The 21,795-nt window shown below is 39.8% G+C and overlaps 1 long non-coding RNA gene across 2 annotated transcripts; it reads right to left on the bottom strand.

Annotated features, from left to right (window-relative positions):
• Positions 1 to 1,222: 1,222 nt before the first annotated feature.
• Positions 1,223 to 20,851, bottom strand: LOC137479341 (uncharacterized). 2 transcript variants are annotated; one of them, XR_011002168.1, is made up of 6 exons: positions 20,350 to 20,851; positions 18,515 to 18,611; positions 13,662 to 13,725; positions 6,755 to 6,785; positions 6,178 to 6,406; positions 1,223 to 1,423 (listed from the first exon to the last, which is right to left on the bottom strand). It is a non-coding gene; the product is annotated as an uncharacterized lncRNA (long non-coding RNA). The 2 variants fall into 2 exon arrangements; XR_011002167.1 differs by lacking the exon at positions 1,223 to 1,423 and having other exon boundaries at positions 5,986 to 6,406.
• Positions 20,852 to 21,795: the final 944 nt, after the last annotated feature.

Genomic DNA, 21,795 nt, shown 5'->3' with positions numbered 1-21,795 from the left:
GCTTTTTCTTCTGGCCTTTGAATAGATGTACCTGAGTGACTTCTAGTGCTCATCTAGCTTTGCATTTACAATTACTACAAAATACCATTCCTACTTCTAGCTTTCATCTAATTTCAGTGCTTTTAAAGCAAAAGAAAAAGAACCATTAGAATTACCTAGTGGTCCCACACACAATGCAAACCATGGAAAGTCATTCTGCAACTTGAGCATCAGCCCAAACACTCGTGCTTGAACTAGAGTGTACTTTTCAGAAGGACATTTGCTGTCATTTTTCCTTTTAATGCTGGCAATCACACCATAGAATTTAGATATCTGTTACTAGTGAGGAGTGAAATGGGCAACAGAGTGGGGACTTCAGTAAGTTTGCTCTTACCAAATTTGGGCTCCAGACAGAAGGAGAAAAAGAGGCGTGATGTCCCATTTTCACTAGCAGCATAAGTCTGTGGTGCAAAGAACTTCACTTAACAGAGTCATAGGAAAATGCTTCTACTTTTTTCCGTGCCTTCACCTGCCCTGCTGTGGCCTGGCTCCTCACCACTGCCTGGCTCCTTTGCATGCACTCAGACAACAGGCAAGATGGATTCTGCAGGAGATAATTTCATCTGAAGCCACATTAACTCCCCAGACACACTGCTTCTCATGGTACATCCCAGGAGAGGCTTCGTTGGCACAGCAGAGACAGGAAGGCTGATGGTTTGTGGCACTCCCTATGCCAAATCCCAGGAGACACTTCCTCCTACTTTGAATTTCTTCTGTTCATATAAAGCAAAAGGACAATCTGAGGCATTGCTCTCAGTATAGTTCAAAACACAGTTTGAAGTGTGAATTTTTCAATATTTGAAGCATTGGCTTTTATGATTTATTTATTGATATTCCAGGACAAGCATCACAGAGTGAGTCGGGCGCCTAGTCCAAATATAACAACAATCATTGAATGAATAGCAATATTTTCATAGACATTTTGTCCATTACTATGCAGATAAATTTAGTCTCTGTCTAATAACACAGATATCAAGATGATAAGATTAAGCATATTGGAGAAACACTGCAAAAACACTACTCTGAACCAGAACAGTTCATATTGTTTAATTTCTGACAACAGCATGAGCTTTATGAACAGAGCCTGGCTTTATAGTGGGTGTGACTCAGGCATAGGAGGTGTGCAGGGTTTGCTGTCTTTTATCCCTTGAGTCCACCTTGCAATATTGCTGGTATCCGTGTGTAACAGATAGTGTTGTGCACTGGGCTGGAAGATAATAAATAGATGTGAGCTGATGATTTACAGGAGGGTGCTTGGAACTCCTTGAACCACTGGGGAAGGGAAACTGTGCCGGTACAAGGTTGTGCTGTCAACCTCGCAATAGTTTTTCCTCTCTCCTGAGGGCAATTTCACCAAGATGTAACTTGCTTCCTGCCTCATCATCTGGAAATTCACAAATCAGAGGAATTGTGGTTAATTACTAAAATGGCTGATCCATAGATCCTTAGCTGTCAGAGTCTGGGGGGAGGGGTTTAATTGTTGTTTTCCTCTGAAAAGATTTCTTCTAAAGTGATGAAATAACTCACATTAATGAAGACTGCAAATAGAAGACTTCTGTGATTATTTCCAATTGTTGCAAGAATTGCTTATTTAAAATGCATTGATTTCTTAAGTGAAGAAACAGATATTTCTCCAAACATCCAGAATAAATTTAGCCCTAAAACGTTCATAACGAAGGATGAATGCATTTCCAGGCTACCACTGCATGTGATCTCTGATCATACAGTAGTTAAGTTTTACAATCACAGTGATTTATGGTGCTAAACGGTGGAGCCTCATATCTGCAGGGGTGTGGGTAAAGGGGTGGAACTCTCATCAATCAAAAGATTATACTTGTTCAGCATTTGGATAATTAAGGCAGACAGTTAAAAAGCATGAAATAATATTTTTTAAAATGAAATCAGAATATCTATTTGCATAGTGTTATTAAGCAATACAGTGCTGATACACCTTTTCAAAAAGCTTGCCTAGAAATTCACTAGTTATCTTGTAGCACTTGATGTATGTGTTCTTCAAATTCACACTGAGGGTATTTGTAGAGTTGTTACATAATACACATACTGTCCTCAACTTAAAAAAACAGGATTACAAATAAAGGCTGTCTTTTCAGTTTATTCCAAGACCTCAACAAAAGAAAAGGAAAAAAAATTAAAAGTACAAGCAATTTAAAAGTACCAAATTCTGCAATCTCACTCATCCTATTGATAGTGCTTTTCTTTCAATTCACCAATCCCAGGTAGTCAGGCATAATGAGGGGCTAGCACACGGGAACTGTATTAATCAAACAATGTTCAAAATAAAAAGTTTAATTAACTGCATATTTTGTAAAAGCCACATTTCATTACTGTTTGTTAGGAAGATGGAAGCATGCACTGGAAACACTAATTCTAATTATTACTTGAAGTGGGAGTTTTTGGCAGAAGGTCAAGGAATAATAGAAGAATGTGTGAATCTGTGCTACAGCATAGCAGTAAGACTAATCATTTGAATACAGCCAGTTGCTTTTTCTTGGACTGTCTGTGTGCTGTTCAATGTTCTGGATGAATCTAATACAATCAGCCTGTTCTCTGGTGTATATCCACTTCCTGCTGACTCAGGGCAGCTTGCCTCTTCTGCCATTTATTAAAATGAAACATTCCTATTAAAACACAATTTTTCAGAGAGATGACCAAAGAGATATTAGTAATGACATTATTAAAACTATTTTGTTTAAAATGAACTGTCACACTTGTGTGTTGCAAAGCAACACAAACAAATCTATTTCATTTAGTGAGAGATTGCTTTGAAAAGCTGGATTTCTTTCTTTCTATTAGAAGGTATTGCAGAGGGGATGCGATGTGTGCTCCAGGAAACCTCCAGCTTTTACAGCTATTAGAAAGAAGGAATATTGTTTCTAGTACTCTCCATAGCAAATAATGTATAATTCATGGATTTGATTAGCATGCAAATATGATCCATGGTCTCCAATGTTTATATCTCCTAATAATCTATTAATGGTTTTAAAAGTAAAGGGTAATAGAAACATTTTGCATGAGCAACATTTACTCGTGGCTGTCTGTGTTTTTCTCTAATTGTATAGTATAAGCATGTATGGAATTAAAATGGAAACAATGGAAATTAATTAACCTATGATTCCCAAATAAATATTTATTGACTATAAGGTCACATGGCCAATAATTTGAGATTCGCTAGTGAAAGACCCTATTATCATCAGATGACAACCTGCCTTAGAAAAATTATGCTAGGGAATGGAAAGGTACCTTTCTGTAACTATTGCTTGAAATGACTTCTAGATTTGGAAATAGGATTTGTATTGAGATTTCAGCTCCTCCATCAAACATGGAGGGGACAAGAAACAAAGAAATTTAACATACATCTCAAAGACTTGGACTTTTTCAGTTCTCTTTGTAACATAAGTGGATAGATGAGAGTTCATGGGGGTACAACCTTGTTTCATGTTTTAGGATCAGCTACTCTCCACTTCCACGCTCTAGCTGAAACATTAGAGTTGTCAGTCTGAAAAAATGTCAGAACCCACTTCTTGCTTTGTCAGAGAAAACTTACGGCAACGGCAGGCAGATAATTCCAGATTTTGGGGTTTTCTTCTACTCTGAGCACTTGCTGCTTGAAGGTTTGCATGTTTTCCCTCTAACTTTCTGCAGTACTGTTGCAGAACCCCCCCCACCAGCTGCTACTTCAGCCCATTGCTGAGTCCCTCACCTTTCCCTCTCCCTCCCCACAGGAGGATCTGCCAAGGTAGTGATTCACTTCTGTATCAGAAACCACAGAAACAGTGCAAGACATGGCCACATCTGCTCTTTGTTAAAAAATACATTTAAAGTAACAACGCTGTGGGCAACAATAAACCATTTTAATCAACTAATGGAAAAAACCATCATGTCAAGGACAGTTTTGATGATTTTCATTTTATAACCCGTAAGCACTGGACAGTATTTTAGACCAGGGTTGAGGACGTTTTCTCTGAGTCTGAAGAGTTTATCTGAGGATAAGGAGAAAAAAATAATATATCAATCTCCACAGCATCTCTCTATATTTCTAATAAAAAGTATTCCTCATATCACATAAATATGAGAGGAAAGATGGACCTCTGAACATTTATTAGCAAATAAATATAGGGCCTTTTAAAAAACAAATGCATATATATAATGTCAAAGCCCTTTATTGTAGCAGCTATTCCCTTCCTAGAATGCTGATTTCTCAAAGAAATGAGAACAAATTATATAAGACTGGGAAACACAGACAGGACTTTGAATGAACACCTTAGCTCATCCCTTTGTGGGTGACTCTGTGACCAGATCCTGACCATAAGCTTGTGCCAGTGCTTTAATCCTCAAGTGTGATGATCTTTTTCAGGCTAACTGTGACTAAAAAGTCAGTCACTTATCCCCACTCCTGTATGTTATACCTTTATTATATCTTCCTCCCCTTTGAGGCATGGAAGAACACTCATGACCCTTGCAGAAATAAGACTTGCCTGGAAGCTACCATTGTGTGAATTTGGGAAGCTGGGTGGTGGGTCCACTATAAGAGAGGTAGTTCAGAAAACAGTTTATGTGCTATTCATATTGACCCATAAGTGTAGAAAAAACCCCGATTTCTTTGTGGAGGCTACCTGTCAGTATAAACAATCACAATTACATTCACAATGAAAATATGCCAATTTTGCACAACAAAAAAAAGCTTGTTGGTACTTAGACTTCACAGTTGGCTACAGATTTCCTTAATTAAATGAATGCAACAAGTTGATTAGACTTGAGAAGCTCTGAGAAAAGTCAGATCCATTTATACTGAAAAGTAGGACTCAGAAATAAATTATTCACAGTTGATTAGACTTAGACAAGCATTTCTCAAACATTTCTCAATACTTCAGAAAAAGCGACATATTGAACTCTATTTTACTGTGAGGCTCAAAATGGCAATTAACAGTCCTAAGCTGCATATAAAACCCAGTATGAACCACGTTTACAAGAACATTGTGTGTGAATCAAATTACTTTATCTTTGGTTTGAAGAACTTGGAAATAATTGCCAATAAGTATTCCTGTATAGGACCAGTTTTTTGAAGCAAGTTATTTTAATTACTACTAGTGTCAGGAGTACGTGTAGGCAATTTTATTAGATTTAATGTGTTTAGTGAAGCTCCCTGAACTGTAGCTGGTTTATTTCTGTAGAGGATGAAATATTTAATATAACTTTATTATTCTTACTTTCTAATATTGTATTTATTTCTAAATGAAATCCCAGCATTTGATGTTTTTGTTGCATTCACAGAGAATACCAGGATGAAACACAGCAATGTATTTATCCTCCTGAACATCTGGACATCATGTAGACATGGCTTTCTATCGACTGCACTTGTAAAATACATTCCTTTCAAGCTGTGTGTATTTCGAGACCTTTCTATTTGTACCCACACCTGGACACCAAAACAATGATGAGTGGAAGCTCTTCCATGAAAGAATGGGAATCTGAAAAAATAGAAAGGAAAGGTCCCTAAGATGTGAACATTGTGGTCCTGAAAAATGATAGAAATCCTTGATCATTTTCATTTAGCAGTTCTTTCACTTCTAGCAACATTTTTCTCAAACATGGAGTTCCTTGAACTTTCCACATCCAAATTACTAAGAAAATTAACAAACAAATTATATCAGCAACTCTGTCTGTAAATAATGCTAAGAAGGCAATTCCAAGATATCTATACAGGTGAATGATCAAATCTTAGCATATGTCTAACACCCTTTCTAGTGATATGATTTGTGGATTTGCTTGCTTTTCTGTTTTCCTTACCCACTGAGGCCATACACCCAGGCCATTTCCAACACTGCAGTGACAGTCCAGCTGCCCAGGGCAGCTTGCACAGCTCAGGACACTCCACTGCATCTGCCAAAGCTGAGGGATGGGCAAGGGCATGGCCTGCCTGGCACAGAAACATGAACTGAGGGGTCACAGGCACAGGAACAGGCAGTGAGGGGTCAGGGGCACAGGAACAGGCAGTGAGGGGTCACGGGCACAATGCCACTGTCTCCTCCCTCCTCCAGTAGCAGACTCAGCCAGCTCTACACCACCAGGAAGGTTGAAGGAATAAGACAATAAAAGTAAGACAACGTGGCACTTCACCATCACCCATATTTTTCATCACCCAATTCCAAAGGTAATATCCAAAGGTATTATCTTGAACATGTCAGTCCCATGCGAAGGTTTACAGACGTCTGCAAACATTCATACTTCAAGGAACACAACAGTTATGCACTTTGCTGGTGATATAAATTAGCAGTTTCCCACTCTTCATTGCCACAATAAATCGACACAGAAAGAACTGTTGGTATATACAACAACATCAAAGAGCCTGGAATAGAAATAGTGAATTGCAGTTATAAAAATAAATTCCTATAAAGAAGAGAGAAGTGAAGAGGAGACGAATGTTCTAATCTTACCTTCATCATAATCTTATTAGCATTTCTCAGTGAGTAGTTCAAGTATCAGTCTATACTCTTATGAATCTGTCTCATAAATATGTCAAGTGCAAAGTATAGTTATTTTAATAGTCTGTGTTGGTGGGCTATCATGGATTTAATTAAGAGACAACTAGTGTATGAAATATGACACAAAAGCACCAAACTAAATGGAGAAATGTTTTACTGCAGATTTAAATCAGGGACATAGAAGTAATGATGATCTGGCCTTACAAACCTACCTACATTTAATTAATGCAGACCAGCACAGACCTGTTCATATAGGGAAAAAAAATAAAAGGCATTAAAAATAATGATTTAAGCTATAATATGTTACTTATAAAGACATTTGCATTATCTCCACCAGCACTCTGTTATTCATAAATGTGTGTTCGTTTGTGGCTCTTAAATTAATTTTCAAAAGCTGGAAATGCACCTCCAATAAGAATTAGTAAAATATTACTTTCAGCTATCATTTTTTTCCAAAAGGAAGCCTTTACTAAGCCTCCTGCCTTCCTTTGAAGGGTCTCAGAACACTCAAATCATTCTATTACAGAATTGCCAATATTCTTCTAAGGTTGCAATGAAAACTGTTATTTTCCACACAAATCTCCTCTTTCTCCATCTTTCTCCATCTTTCCCCACTATTCAAAAAATGAGGGCATGCTCAGCACTGTGAGTATGCCAGATCAGATGTTTGAGCACTGCACAATCCTTTCTGCTATCATTTTGGTGCACTGCTTTGACTTGATAGGAGATTTGGCAAGATACACTAGTTTTAAGAAGCAGTGCAAGTGCATATATTTTCACGTTTAAATTCCTTAAATTCCTACTTATGAGTTTAACAGTATTTTAGAAAGAAAGAATCCAATAATTCCCTGAAACCATTCCAGTATCTTGAACTGATCTTGCAAAACCACTGACTGCCAACAACATCAGCTGCACTGAAGATGAAAGCAAGGCTTGCTATGGATTTGTAAAGGCACAGAAGCAGACTCTGACAATAAACAGTTAAAAATACACCTGGCTGTAAGAATTGATATCTGTGTCAACTACAGCAACCATATCTATACATGATTTTCATGTCTAAGACTTTGCTTTTTATTAACCTGATCCAAGAGATACTAGCTATTTCATGTTAACTTTTATCAATTCAAATAGTGTCCAGTCATTTAGAATAGAATAACCTTTTATTGGTTGGTTGGTCTAACGGGCAGTTAAAATATTCAGAGATTTTATTAACCTTTTATTACTAAAGAAGAAGAAAAAATACAGTAGCCAGAAAACATCATTAAGTGAACTTAGTCCTTATTTTCAGAAAACTTAGAGCTGTGGACTCTAGGTGCTCTCCAAACACCATCATTTGGAATGCCAGGAATGTAAAAAAACTGTAAAATGACACAAAAATGAAAGTACTTGAAAGAAATAAATTTATAACTACTTTTATTTTTTGGTGAAGAAAACATCAAAGGTTTGCAACTTAGCCTGGAAGGCAAAAATGGATAAAAAGATAAAGCCTATAGTTTCAAAATATTTTCTCTTTAATGAACAGTTGAAAATATCCATAAATCTTTTCTAGTATCACTATTTAAAAAAGCAGTCAAATCTTTTGTGCTTGACATGTTTACAGTAAATCTATTATCATCTGTCATGCTTGCATAAATTGTCCAAAAGTTCATCATGTCTTGGCTGTCTTTCAGTATTCATTAGTATTGAAGTAATTTTTTGAGTAAATGAAGGGAAAAATGCCCAGAAAATGATATAATGCATAGAAAGAACTTCATATAAATAACAGGAACAAACAGAGCTTTATTCAGCTAAATTCATAGAAATTTGTTTATTTTATTGAGCTAACAAGTACATAAGTGTGTAATAAATAACCACAATCAGGATGAAATTCTAAATAATATATGATAAGGTAGTAATATAGTCCCAAATAGGTATTTATATGGACACCTAACTAATCAAATGGCTCTTGTCACGGGTCTGCTGTGAGCCGTCACCTGAATTTAGCATACCTTTGCACCTTCCTCTGATAGTAAGAATTACAGTGCAGAAACACAATGTGAGTCCCAATCTTCCGCCTTCTTCCTCAATTAAGAAGAAAAATATAACAAAAATGGACAAAATAACACTGACAAAGAACTGCCATGGGGGTACATCCTGAAACAGGGGGCTCCTGTCTGAGGGGAGGCACTGCACAGCTGAGGGTCCCTGCCTTCTCATGGGACAGAGGATTTGGGTGCCTCCAGAGCGTGTCCTGGCTTTGCCATCCAGTCCATCTGGGCTGTTCCTCAGCATGTCCTGGCTTTGCCATCCTCTCCATCCAGGATGTTCCTCAGCATGTCCTGGCTTAGCCATCCTCTCCATCCAGGATGTCCCCAGTGTGTCCTGGCTTAGCCATCCTCTCCATCCAGGATGTCCCCAGTGTGTCCTGGCTTAGCCATCCTCTCCATCCAGGATGTCCCCAGCGTGTCCTGGCTTAGCCATCCTCTCCATCCAGGATGTCCCCAGCGTGTCCTGGCTTAGCCATCCTCTCCATCCGAGGTGGTCCCTGCACCCTCAGCCCACCTGTTTCCTCTGCCAGCCTCAGCACTGGAGGTGTCCCCATGCCCTGCCTTGCAGTGCTTGGCTGTGCTGTGGGTGTTTGCAGGAGGCAGCACGAGCACGGGCCCCTTCCCATCAGGGAAGAAGGAACAATAACAGAGCTTTCAGCTTCTCAACAAACACTACCAAATTCAAGAGCTTCCTCTCAGGAATAATTAGAGGCACTTTGGGTGGCATTGTTACTGGAGCATCTAAACACCTTTTAGGTTCCTTGCAGCACAAGGTAGTGACTTGATAAAAAGGGCTGAAAATCAAGGACATAATCTTGCTGAGTTACTCAAGAAAGAGGTGAATAGGTAAGAAATAACTGTATTGTTTCACTGCAACCAAAGGAAACCCAGAGCTTTCTAGTCTAGACTTCCATGGAATCAAACCTGAAGATATGCAGGAAGAAATTCACCCTGGTCTACACTCCACACAATGTGTTCATTAGATTTTAAAATAATAGGGCACTATATCTCTTCGCCTCAGGGCACAGTTGCTTGTGATATCCATTAAAAGTCTTGTTGACAGCAGGGTTTGTTCAGTGAAGTGTGAACATAACAATGGTTTTAAGGAGTTTTACAAACTTACATTCACAGAAAGCTCCCCACACCTCTGTATCAAAAACAATTTGCAGAATTAAATATTTAACAAACAAGTTTGAGATCTGCAGTGATTAAATTAGTGAGATAATTAGCAAGATATTTAAGGTTAATGTTTACAAGTAGGTTAATTATATCCTTTCCCAAATCTCTGTTTTCATTTCATTTGACACATGTTGCAATAACAGTGAAAGTGAGGCCACACTTGCAGAGGTGGCAGGCAAGGCAACATGCGTCACCAAAGGTGACTAAATGCACACTTCTGAGGGAACCTTTCTCCAATATATAGTCTTAGAGCCTTATGTTCTTCGTGTCTCAGCAATTCTCCATCTTTTAGGGTGAATTTCTTTGAATAGCACTTCAGTTCTGTATTAAAGAAACATTTTCTATAGGACTTAAGGGATTTTATAGCTTCAAGGCTTCATATAGCTCTCTAATGTTAATTACAAAAGTGACAGTATTTAATGCTCTGTACTGAATTTAGTCTACATGAACAGCTCCTGTGTACAAGACTGCAAACCCAAGGCAATGCAGAGAGCTGAAATTCCGTCTGACTGGATGTCAATGAGGTTACATCACATTTATTGTAGTGAAATTAAGAACAGAATCTGCTACAATGATCAGCAGGATGGTTGTAGAGAATCAAGAAGGGAATCATGTGCTTCAAGAAAGTTTAAAAAAATATTTACCAGGTATTTGTACAGAGGCAACACAACATGCCATCTGCATTAACTTACATAAAGCTATTCTGAAAACATGTCAAGTCACTGTAGCCATGGGCTCTGAGAATCCAGAGAGCACAGCCATGCACGCAGTGAGCTCAGCTACAAACTGATGCTGTTGAAGGGAAAGGTGCTGAAGCTTTCCAGTAGCAGAAGAAACATTTTTCAGGCATCTGACCACTGTTCCCTCTTCTTCCTGACAGAGACTTACATTTGTTGTCTTCTCAGCACACCAGACCCCAGGACCAAACTTCCCAAACTCTGAAGGGACTGACATCCCTCATATGGGGATGAGCCTCAAAACTGCCACCTCTAAAACAAGGTGAATGGAGAACCAGATATTGTCAAACATTACAACATTTGATATTGAGATCTTAATTAGACAGCCCGTGTGATTTGTAACCACTACATCTGCCCCAGCATATTTTACAAGGTTTCCTCCTTGGGAAACATACAACATGTAGTCTGCTGAAGGCCTCTCAGTCCAGCTGCCCTCCTCCAGCCACTGGCAGCCTCAGAAAAAGTTCATTTTTCATTCATTGCCAATTTTTGATTCTTCCATCTGGAAAGACAGTTGCCTCTCCCATAGGGTCAGGGTTGCTGGGGGACCTGTTCTCATGGGATCCTGTCCTGCCCAGTCCCTCGGAGTGAGCGCTGTAGGCTGTCCCTGCACAGCAAGGGGGGCTCCTGGAGAGGCTGTGCTACTTCTCATTCTAACACAACTCCAGTGCTCCCATCCCCTGGAATTGGGCCCATTCCTCCCCAGGAAGAGGGTGCTTTCTGGCTGTTAATGACACCTGCTTTCCCTCATGTGGACTCATGGCCCAGCCTTCCCCTGGCAGAAGCACAGGCCAGGCTGCCAGGCCCAGCCTGCCCGGCTCCTCCATCCCTCCCCTCCACTGGGGGGTCATAAAGCTGTTACCAGGAAAGCAAAGCACAAGCGCCATGGCCCGGGGGAGGAGGGAGGCCAGGACTGTGGGGGACAACTGGATAAAATGGTTGGTGTAAAACTTTCTCCAGCTACCATTTTACTGAGCAAAAGGATGGATCTGGAAGTCTTATCCCTGTCTAGGGAGGAAGTGTTTTTCTATACTCTGTAGCTATAGGAATCAACCTTCTGAGCAAAAGGAGTCACCTTTTAAACTAGAGTGAGCATCAGCAGTTGATTCTTGGATTCTTCATTCTAAGAAACTTACTGCATTATGTTAAAACTTTAATTGTTTTCTGGATTTTTTAAGCTGCAAAATTTTATTCAGCGTGGTTTTGTTTGGTTTTAATTTTTTTGTTATATTCTGGTATGGTGCTGTTATTTGATATATTATTTGATCATTTTGCCATACCATTATAAAACATTAACATGCCCATGCCTGCTGGACACTGCTGATAAGGACGTTCACAAGACAGGAGCTGGTGCAAATCAGTCTCTGTCCTTTTGAAAAATTAGTTAAAGTAATTTTACATTTTTACTTTCCCAAAGAGGCACTGCAGCTATTTCTCTCCCTTTCTTATTTATGGTTCAATGTAAACATATGGTGCAATGTAAACATATAGATCTCTATCCCACATCCCTACTGCCAGAGACAAGCCCTCCCCTGTAGTATTTCAGGGGCAAGCACAGCGGTGGGGATGCTCTGGGCTGCACTGCATTTTCACAAGTGACTACTGTGAGTATACACACAAGTAGAGCAACTGATTTTTGAAAGGCAGTTAGATACCCAACCAGTAATTGTGTGCACAATTACTATGATTACACATGTAATCATGGTCATTGTGCTTTTAAATGATGCATGTGCTATTCTAAGAATTCACTGCTGTATTACTAAAATTAATGGGAGCTTTGCCATCAATTTAAACTGATGGAGGATCAAACACTATGCATTGTGGCATTATCTGAGATATATTGAAGAGCAAATGCAATTTTTGCAACACAAATGCTAAATACTCAGTGTATTGACACAGTAAAAGAAGGATGGAGACATCGTTTTTTAGCATATGTAGGTATATATTCATTATGCATTCATTAATAAATTATCATTTTTGAATAAAGTTTTGGATTTGATTCAAACTACACTGACATTAAGAGAAAACCACAGGTCTGGATCAAGGCTTCTTCCTCTAATGTTTCCAATTAGCTCAGGTTATAGAGCTGTGCATGTATTTGTTCATGACAAAATCTTTGGCTTTTGACTGCCTTGTCCTTCAAGAGTTAAACAGGATTTTGCAGTGAAGATGCTGTGCAATACAGTAGGTATAGTGATATGTAGTGTTTCACATCTAGTCTTTGTCCATGTTCTAACAATGTGCATTAAATGTGCTACTATTGTCTCTTTTTCTGATTAGTTTACAGCCCTGTAGTTCCAGCTGTTTTATTCTGAAACTCTAAAACCCTGTCACTAGGGAGTTCTGTGTAATTGCCCATAATATGCACCACATTATCCATTTCAGGAACTGTGCTGAAAGACAGCAGCAATAAGGGGTTTTCTAAAGGCAGTCTGGTTTACACTAATGGATCTAACAGGAAGGAAATGCAATTTGAAAGAAGCTGATGCATATGTTCTATTGTTGAATATAATGTTTGATTTAATTATTAACTGTCTGTGATGGAAAGTCAGATCCTGCTCAGTTCTGCTTACAGTTTGGTACTCTGCTACCAGTAAAAACAGACGAGGTTCAGTCTTAGGATTTAAGAGTTCTTTGTAAAGTACTGACATTTAGTTGTGCCTTTATAAAATATCAGCTGAGGAACTTCAATTGCACACTTCTTCCATGCAGACTGGCTTCCTTTTATCAAGCTAAATATACAATATAGAGGCCAACTCTGTTTCATTTTCCCTTGCATAAATCAGGATATTCTCAAAGTTAACAATCTGCTATAATTATTTAAATAAATATGATCCAAATTGAGTTCATATTCACTGCTGTTCATGACCTATTCATTTTTATTTTATTTTACTTTCATGTCATACACATAGCACTGCAGTCAATCTACTGTATCACTGAGAACGTTCACAATGGACCCAAGTGAATTTTTAGGAAGGAGTTAAAATGTGCTGGCATGACTATACCTATCCTTCTTTTATCAGGAACAGAGGATTTGGCAGCTCATTTCAGTCCAATTCTATAATTGGTGTTTTGTGATGTCTAGTAAATTGTTGCATTGTGTTACAAAGGTCCCTAATTCCATGGGTGGGTGTTAACATGCTGTAAGGAATGAATTCATTATGGAGAACTCTTACCTGAAATTCCATTATCCTTTCCTCACCATGGTGACTCCTATCAAACTCATTCATATAACGTAATCTGGAAAGAAATAGGTACTGATGCTAAACAGCTATATTTTCAGAGGAGCTTAAAGGTAAAAAAACCACAGCTCTTCTGCATGATTCAGACAAAAACAGTGCCTTAACACCACTAGTAAACAAAATAATTGAGCAAGGTAATTTCAGTTTTGTATTTTGTATCTTTCTGGTGATATTATTATCTTTGAAACTATCTTAAACAGATGCTGAACTGCAGCTGAAATTAAACAGTAGTAATGATATTTGGAGTGCATCCAGAATGCAGCTTTTGTTAAACATACCTTTCTACAAGTAGTGCACACAGCATTAGCTCTGTGGGATGCACCTTACTTTTCAAGCTCCGGAGAGATTGGTTAGTTTTGTGAGGAGGGTAATAGAAAGAATTGAGTTCCTAGGAAATACACCACCATGCCTCAGATTCCTAATTGATTTTGACAGCTTAAGAAAAAGTAGAGACCCTGTCCCTGGCATATTTGCGTTCTTGGTGTCAGTCAGTAAACTTCAGGCAAAGAGTATGAAAGAGCAATTAGAGCAAAATCCATCTCACATTTATCTGGAGAGTTTTTTAATCTGTTTTCTGTTGTAAGGATCTGAGGAGATTTTCTGAAAATCTCAAACATTTTGAATATTTTGTTTTAGAGAAATACCTAAGAGCTTAGATCAAAACATATCCAGACACCTTTAGCCCATGGCTCCCATCAAAGCAGATTTCTGCTGGATCTTTCCTGGGTCAAGAACATCATAAAACCATTCATAGGCTGTTGCAGGACTCCTGAACAGGGTTTCTTCTGAAAAGCCTTGCCAGAAACCAACAAATGCCAAGGTGTGCAGCCTCTTTTAAAAAGTTAACAACAAACCCGCAAAACAGGTATGAGCTGAGGTCAGCTCTTGTTTTGCCTGAAGTTTTCCTTTAGTTTCACTGTTACTCCTACTCCCAATTAAAAGTTTATTGAAGCACTTTGCATACTCTAGTGTATTGAAGAAGCAATTGTTGGAGTGAAAAGGAAAACTGTCAGTTCTGAAAATAGCTTGGACTACTCATGTGTCATTCTCAGTTTATGCTGAAATATCCAGAAAAACGTGGCTCACACTGCGGATTGCATCAGATGCCGACACATGTATAAGCAACTCTCTCCCCACTTTCTCCTCCTGAGGCTCATTTTTACAAAACACGTGGTTAGAACTAAGCTATACTTTCTGCCATTGGAGTAAACTACAATGGAGCAGAGCACAAAGGAAATTTATTTCCCATGCGTGTGTAGGATCTGCCTGTAGAGCGCAGTGTGAGAATTAACGGCAGACACGTGTAACCAGCACACTGCAGGGAAGGGGGGAGACAGCCTGCTTCATTCTCTTCAATCTTATGACCAGACCTCAGGTGAAACTCTATATGTGCTCAGTGTCAGATCATTTGCAGATGACAAACACAAGGCTCTTGCGCAGGTCCTGGGAGCTCATCCCACCATCTCAGCCACACCAGAACCCATCTGGCCTGAGCATCCCCAATGCACCCCCAATGCACCTGTGTGACCAATGCACCCACTCATTCCCTTCTTCCCTTCTCAACATGCAGCACCCTGCACTGCTCATGCTTTGTCTCCATCCCAAAGTACCTCTCTGTGTTTGCTGGTTTAGGCATGTCCAAGAGGGGGATTGGAAAGGGTCTCAGTGGCTACTCAGAACAGCAATGGAATAAGGGTGGAAATCATATCCACAGGGAGACAGAACTGAACTCATGCAGGTGTTTCTCCATGTCCACTGTGATTCCTCTAGGCAGCAAAACAGGTGAGTTTGCTGCATGCTAATCAGGAAAAAACCATCTGAAATATGCATCTACACATGAGCATCTGTGCAGAGTTTCTCCAAACCAGTTCTCAAGTGCATTTTTTCCCTATATGGGCCTCTTTTGCACTTTGTTGTGCTAAGAGGCTTATTTTGTATAGGTGGAGAGACCCTACCCACCAGTCATCAGGGAGTGCTATTAATATGCAACATCTTGAATGCATGAGCTGAATGACAAGCTGGCAGTGTTTGAGAATATGTGGTCCAAGTTTATGTCTCTCCCTGAAGAGGCGAAAAGCCCCTTCCCGAACTCTCTGCCAAACTGTGCAAGAGATGAAAGAAAGGAGAATGGGCAACCTATTTTTTTTTTTTTTTTTGCTTCTCTCTTCCTAATATCTTGACACTACTGTTTCCTTTCCCTGGCCAGTTACTGTGAATGGCCAATTTCAAATAGTTTCCTGCTATTTTCAATGTTGAAACAGAACAGGACAGCATAATTGTTAAATGCTTGTGGAAGAAATTGCAAACATTTATTAGCCTTTTTATACAAAAATTGTCTTTTGGATTCATATGTCATTATCCTGTCTGAAATGTCCCAACAAAAGTGAGTTAAATTGAGGTCCTGAATTTTAGGCATTTTTGCACTTTGCTTTTGGTCACACAGCGTCACTATGCAAGGCTCAACTCAGTGAGTTTTTAACCCTAGAAAAACTTGCTGAGTGTTTTATGTGCCTGAGTAGCAAGAAAGGATACCAGCATGTCTCATTATGGATTAGCTACAGTTTGATCTAGGAAGAATAAATGGGTGTTTCTTGTACTTCTCACCAAGAAGATGGGAAGGGATGCAGAGAGAAGAGGAGGAATCGGACAGTCACCCTCCCTGGCCTCTTAACTGGCCTGTGGCTGCTCCCAGCCATTCCATGGGGCTCAGGAGCTGGACTCTGCTTGTGCAATTTAGCTGCATCTACTGAGATGTTCACCTAGATCCTCCTGCACAAGAAATGTGCTGGATGCTGTTATGACATGACATAACCAAACCATGCTGTGGTTTGTTTGCAGCAATGGTGCCTTAAACACATATCTTTGGCCTTCACCATCTGTTCAGCTTTGGGGTGATCAGAAAGAATTAGAGAAACAAAGGCCCACAGATTAAAAATTTGCTTCTGAGTCTTGTGGTAGAAGAGCCAGAAGTACCCAGACATGCCCACGTGTATCCATGTAGTCTGAGAGCAATGTCTACCGTGCAAGGGGAACTGAAACAAGCCCACCTCAGAGACCTTTCTTTGGTACAGTCAATCCCACTGAGTCTATGTGGTCAAGCAAGAAGCTGGTTTTACAATTCTCCATGGCACTGTGGAGTTAGGATCTGGTTTTGCTGTACTCAGTCCCAGCTGGCTGGGGCCTCCCAAGCCACGAGTTCCAGACCAGCATCTCCCCAGCAGTATCCTGGCTAGAGCCTGGCCTGATTAGCAAAGGGCTCCACCCCAGCCTCCACACAGAGCAGTAAGGGGAACAGCAAACTGGGCTTTCCAGACACCAGCTGTTTCCCTGGCATCGCTGCCTCCCTCTCTGCATGTGCCTCTGTCATTCCCTGAATCTCTGCCCGCTGCACAATTCTTGGAATCAGTTAAAATTACTTTTGGGATGTTTTCCTCTTGCCTTAAAGGACTCATGTGCTTTGTTTTTCCCTCAGTCACAGCAGAACATAGAAAATGGTCTATGCAGAAAATGTGAAAGATGGTTTCTATGTAAATGGAAGGTAATGTCAGCCAAATTAATTTGTCCTTCAACATCTATAAATAATTTTGTATTCTGCATTTACAAATTTATATTATTTCTTATAGGGAATCTATTTTCTGCATATTCAATTAATTTTTTTAACTGCTCCAACCATTTTTCACCATTCCATAAAGCAGGTTCATTTACAAATTATGCTTATCAATCACAAGGGAAATTACCTCTTTTATTTCTTATTATGAGATTGAAGTTCTATTCCTTTTTTGGGAAGACTATGTAGTATTTTACCAAAAATTAGAAAGTAGGGAAGGTCAGACAAATGCTGCCAAAGGAGTAAAATTACTAGCTACAATTATCAGCTTGAGAAAAAAACAGCTACAGTACAGTGATGTGAAACAAGTACAAATACATACTTTTATAATGTTAAGACTTTCCTTTAAATTCATTCATGCAAATTGGTTAAAATTTAGTAGAGTTATTAAGAACCCCATAAAATAGACAATCTATTAATGCAGAAGGAGCTACCAACATTGATACTTTAAATCTAGGAAATACGGATTTTTATCAGCTTGCCCTCAGAATGAGTGAAGAGATTTTCCAGGATAAGAGACACCTGAGTGATTTAAACTTTCAGGCTGACACAGCTGTGTTGTTGAGTGCATGTAACCTCCCCAAGATCACAGACAGGGGCTAGGCACAGGTCTTCCACAGAAGAGAAAATCAAAGCTTTGAATCATACATTTAAGGGCTTCTCACTGAGAGAGAAATGATATAATTTTAAACAAAATTCTAGGTGTTGAATAAACACCACAGCAGCACAGATTGCAGCAGCAGAAGCTGGAGGGTACCTGGGCTGTTCCCCAGCTCTGACCCTGCCTTTGCATAGTGCTGTGTCTGGGATGGGGGCAATTCCAGCTGTGCCAGAGCAGGTGTGGGAGTGTCCCCACAAGTAGATGGATGAGCCACCTCCTGTGTGGGCAGCACCAACCTCTGCCCACTAGAAAGACCATGCCTGCAACATCAAGCATCCTTTCTCCAGGCACACTGTGGTGTTTTCCAGTTACAACCCCTCTGTGTACGGCCGATATCCTTACAAACATCCTGTTCCTTCTGTGAGCCACAGTGGCTTTACACCAGCAGGCAACAGTGGAAAGAAATAATCCCAGAGTTCAAATGCACCACCTCAGCCTCCTGCTCTACTGCCCCCCAGAAAATATCACACACATTCAGGCTAGGGGCTATTTTAATGACACCAGATAGACTCCACTTACTCTGCTGGGGGTGTTCTCTGTTGCCACTACAGTGAGGAATAACTTCTCCCTACACTGTCAGCAGGACAGATGTGGATTTCTTCAAAATAATAGAGATCTGAAAATAAAAGGATATTGATTTAGGCAATGTTGTCAATCACAGGAAAGAACAGTCCAACAGGTATAGCATAAAGGGAGTTTGTAACAAAATGTGCTTTTGTTTCTGAAGACCAGCAGGTATACATGGTTTTAATGTTGGTTGAATGGACTATAAACTTCCAAGCATTTCCTCTGAGACAAAGTATTTTGCTGGAGACAAGCAAGACCAAGAGAATTTCCACTGGACCAAAAAAATTATTCAACTAACAACTTCATTAGCACCTTAGAAGGGCAGCAGCAGGAAAATCTGAGCTATGTGCTATGCAGCTGAACTTGGTAAGCATCTGGTAACTCTCACCTTGTGCAGATCCCTCAGCCACTGCTGGCATTCATGTATTGCCCAGGTTCCTGATACCTGGTTGTCTTGAGATGCTACTGACACAAAAGCCTCCACCACCTGGATCTTGCTGTGTTCCCCCTCATTCCCAGCAGGAAGGTTGCTGCCAGCCTCGGGCATGCTGCTCCACGCTGCAAGTAACCCCAGATCCTACGGCCAGAAGACATTTGCTATGAAAATGCACAGGGAGGCAGCCCAGGGTCTCACAGCACAGGCCTGCACAGACAGCCCCATGGCACGGGACACTACACAGCCTTTATATTAAACAGAGCTTCAAAGCTGCAAAAATAACAGACACCAAAAAATAGAAACATAAAGGTCCTTTAATAGCCCTATGCTGCTCTTGCCATGAGCTCAAGCGCTTAGTGAGGAAGTGACCTTTACAAAATTATTGTTTATGATCTCTCCGTGTGTGCCAGTATAGGCACAAAGAGTATTCCAATTTATTTAAAAGGTTACATATCAAAACTGAATATGCAATACAACTGTGTTATCAGACTGTATAGGTTTTACACAGGGAATCCAATCCTTGAGTATAACTTCTAGGCACTGGGGCCAGATTCTCTCTCACTATTCAAACTAGAGATGAAGATGCAATATAACAAAATAATTTATTCATCCCACAATTTCTTGGTTTTAGATTATCTAAAAATCACTCAGGAATTTCCCCAAATAATTCCTGGCTTTAAATTACTTACAAATTTCTTCCAATAAACAGTGGAAAATATTTAGCTTGCAAAATATTTGAACATGGAACTCAAGGCACTCAATATCCTGGCAAGCCAAGGCTGGTCAAGCTGAAAAATTTGGTTGCCTCAGTTTCAGAACCTGATACAGTTTCTTTTGAGTTGTGTGGTATCTCTTATGGTACCTTATGCATCATAAACCATCTCCCCCTCCCCTGCTGCTTGTTAGAGGCACTGGCTGTGCCTGATGAGGGAGACTGACTCAGCACTGCCTGTTACCTGCCCTCCAGCTGGCTCCAGTAACTAGGTGGGAAACCACTCCCCTGCTCCAAGGGAATATTGTGTGTGTATATTTCCTTGCTCCACCAGTAAGAAAGTGCCTTGAATCAGCCATAGGGAATATGCTGTTCAGCTGCCAAGGTGAAAGATGAAATCAGGACACATTTAGTCCAGCAAAATAAGTGGTTACACTCCTGTGCACAACAATGGATGAACTCACAAAATAAAACTAAACTGAAATTTAAAAGTGCATTCCTAGACTGCTGTTATCGATGAGGACCTCTCCTCCCCTGCAAGATTAGTAGCACAGGGGGCTGCTAAGGCCAGGTGCAAATCTCACTCAGGCTGTTCGCCCTGAGCAGCTCCTTCCCCTTGTTCAAGGTGAGTGAGCTCACCTTCCTGGGCTGGCCCGTGGGGTCCCGTGGTCACCTCCACAGGCTGCCAGCAGCTTTTCCTCTGAGCCTCCCCACACACCACAGTTCCGGCCAGAACTGATCCTACTGCATCCATGGGGGGTCAAGCATCCTTCCTGGTTCTCCTTGTTTCTAGGAACACAAAAATACCTGTGCCAAGCAGGCCCACACCCCATCCTCTCATCTCACTTGCTGGTGTTGGTTTCTCCTCCTGACATGGAAGACTTGCCAAACTGCCATTTCTCTTGTGTCCCTTAGTAAGAATATTGTTTTTAGCTTCAGTTCTTCCTGCAAGTCAGCAGGCTCTAGATAATGTTTAAACTGGATACACCATGAGAACAGTTCTATATAAACATCTTATTAGATCTAGGACTTCTTTTGTGAAGTCTGCTTCTAATTGAAACCACACATCCCATGTTGGAGCTCCAATGACAGTTATTGCATGTATACCACTTTTTCTAAGCTACCCAAACTATCAGCCATTGCAATCTATCATGATTCTTGTCTTCAATGGTTACAAATCCAAACAACCACTTCCTTAAAATTATTCTGCTTGGACATAGTCACTGAAATTGGCCATCCATGATCATGGCCTGACAACACAAATGAGGATAAATTGGCCTCTAAGATTCACTTCATGCTGAAGTGCAATGTTCAATATATTTTTTTTAAAAATCCTCAAATGGAAATTGGAAATTTGCAGAGTTTCTTATTTTCTTGTATATTCTCATTTGTTTCTGCTTATTAATGAATCCTGTAATTCACAAGGTAAAGGTTTTCCAAAGTGTTCCATCTAGCTAAAAACTTCCTGGAGGCCTTCAAATATGCACAAATAGCAGGTAGCATGATGTAAAACCCAAATCCCACAATTAAATATATCACTGAAAAATTATTTTCTGCAAGTATATGAAATATCTAATTGAAAATTTGCTTTTGCAAATATTCATGAAAGGTAATTTCAAGTGCATGTATGCTTGGAGAAAGCAAATTCACAAAGTCATAGGCATGATCAATTTGGAGTTAATTTTTGAATTTAAATGAATATTCATAGACATTTTCAACTATTCGTTTAACTTCAATACAGACTCATCAGCACTCATTTGCACCTAGTTTTTATTAGTGCAAATCAGGATGAAAAACACTGAAATCAAAAGTTGAGCATGTCTGAAAAATTCTTAAAAACCACAGTTAAAACAGCCTTTCTTATCTTCAGAATGGAATAAATCTAGCTTTCTTTTTCTAGCTTCTTTTTCTGTCAAAATTTGAGAATGATTTGTTAAATTTTGAAGTTATTGTTCTGCTGTCAGCTAAAGCTATTTATATGCTTTGATACTAAACATTTCTTTACATAATGGTGTCTCTTCCTCCCAATTCCTTAAAAATTACTCATCTGCAATACTTTTTTTCTACATTTCCTAGGATTCAGTT

This window comes from Anomalospiza imberbis, chromosome 9 (assembly GCF_031753505.1).
Source record: "Anomalospiza imberbis isolate Cuckoo-Finch-1a 21T00152 chromosome 9, ASM3175350v1, whole genome shotgun sequence".
Classification (NCBI taxonomy): domain Eukaryota; kingdom Metazoa; phylum Chordata; class Aves; order Passeriformes; family Viduidae; genus Anomalospiza; species Anomalospiza imberbis.
Note: the sequence above shows the minus strand (reverse complement) of the source record. Positions and strands in the feature narration are given on the sequence as shown.